Raw genomic sequence first — 2,197 nt, 5'->3', positions numbered from 1 at the left:
CTTGACTGGAAATGCTCCGCCTATTTGGGGAGTCTGAAATGGGTCATAGATTTTTATAACTAATTCGATATAACTTGCCGTAATCGCTTGAAATTATTTTTTTCAAATTAAGTCCAGTCGATTAAAAAACTTTATCAGTAATATTGTGGCCTAAAACAATAATATTTACTTTGTAACAAATTTAATTAAAAATCTCTTTTCCATATATAACACTTTTTATTTGAACAAAAAAAGTAAAAAAAACATAATGCAATTTCCAACCCCTTTACCACTTTCCACTGCGCCCTGCACAGTTGCATAAAAGTCAGTCTAAAATTTTGCATTTAAATATCAATTTTGTTTCTTAATTTTGTTTAATTTGTTTGTTTTGTTTTTGTTCCTAGATTTTCCTAAAATTCCACATGTGTATAAATATTTAATTTTGTCATACGCGCTTCCTCGTTACATTAATAATACAATAATAATTAATTTACAATACTTTATTACAAGTAATTTGTCGTTTGTTGTTTAGTTTTTTTTTTACATATTTTTGAATTTTATTCCGAAAGGCATTCGTTGCGATTTTGTCCGTTATAAATTTAAATTTATTTTCTTAAAAGGTCCTAAAGTTTAAATTTTTTGTCATATAATCAATTTTGCTTCCAAAAATATGTATGTAGCATTAATTATAATACTCAGACATTTTTTTAAATAATTTTTGCTTAATTTTGTTTTCTCCGAAATTCATATTAATTTTGTACACTTTTTTATAAAAAAAATCATATCTCAAAAAAAAAAACAAACTCTTTTCCTTAACTGAACTGGGCACACGTTTTGAGAATTTTTAGTGTTTTTGTTTTATCGTTTTTATTTTGGTATTTGCTTGTTTTTCTTTTTTCTTTGTAAATTTTCTGCTTTAGTGATGTGTATGTATGTGTTTTTTACTGGAATGTTACTACATAGCTAGGAAATACTGTACAATAAAATACATACATACATACATGCGTTGCGAAAGGTTTTATGACTTAATATTTAAGAGATCTCTGCATTGAATTGTGCGAACTATGCAACATACATAACTTTATTTATGAGTCGGTTTTTATATGCATACAAGATTTTTAAAATTGGTATTTTTGTACATACTTTATGATATAAATAATTATAAAGAAAACGCAATAGGGGTATTCATTTATTCACAGTACATATAATTAATTGCATTAATTTATGTAGAAATATTATTTAGTGAATTAAAGCTCGAAAAATGTCGCTGTCCATAAGAAAATCCTTGATTTTAGGAGAAAATAACTAGGGCCTTTCTTTTTTTCTGCGGTTTGGAACCCTTTCAATTATTTCACAAAGGATGCTCCTGACACTGAGTTCTTGCACAGAAAGCTGCCCTTTATCTTTATTCACCAGAAGCATAAAGATACCTAGTATCAAACTACCTCCTATAAATGGGCATACTCTGTCCCTTTTCTTATAGCGCTAAGCATTTGGGAGTCTCTCTTACACCTTAGCTAAACTCTAAAATTAGCACTAACTCCGAGTTAAAAAGATTTATGATGACCTACGCCTTGACCTTATGCTAGGGATGTACAAGACGGCGATTCGTTTGGTGGTACAAAGGCTAGCTTGTATTGCGGTTACTAGCTTTCAGTGCTCTTGGGAACCTTCCTAAGCATCTTCCAAGCAGGAGTTAATGCCATTAGTCTGTGTGCAGCGATTAACCTTCATAGGAATTATCGAAGTGAGAGGATCCCTACACTCTCATGTGGTACTGTAGCGCATGGAGAAGCTCAATGCCCTTGCTGAGAGCAATTTTATCCAACTTATATGGGATCGCGTGCCCGTGGGAGTCGAAGAAAATGAAGAATCCGGTCAGTTAGCCAGAGTAGCTGCTGCCTCGACCCCGATATGACTTGAGCTCTTACATGCGATAGGTCATAACACGAGGAAGCAAGCGTTCGGAAAGGAAAATACCAAATTGAGGGAACTGCTTTTGGCGAAACACCATGGCTCTGAGTCAAGCCTATGACCCACCTGCATAGGCTCGAGAGCTAGTCAAGCGCTCAATGTTGCTTTTGTGATTCCGCCGAATAGACATAATTTCACCTACTCCTGGAGTGTGAGGCCGTTTAACGGAGAAGACAGCGGCACATATGTATATGTATGGCCAAAAGAAAAGAACATAGACGCCTGGTTTCTAATCTAAAATTGA

This window comes from Rhagoletis zephyria, unplaced genomic scaffold (assembly GCF_001687245.7).
Source record: "Rhagoletis zephyria isolate East Lansing unplaced genomic scaffold, Rhagoletis_zephyria_1.1 Rzeph_scaffold_02044, whole genome shotgun sequence".
Lineage (NCBI taxonomy): Eukaryota > Metazoa > Arthropoda > Insecta > Diptera > Tephritidae > Rhagoletis > Rhagoletis zephyria.
This window is presented reverse-complemented; position numbering follows the sequence as displayed.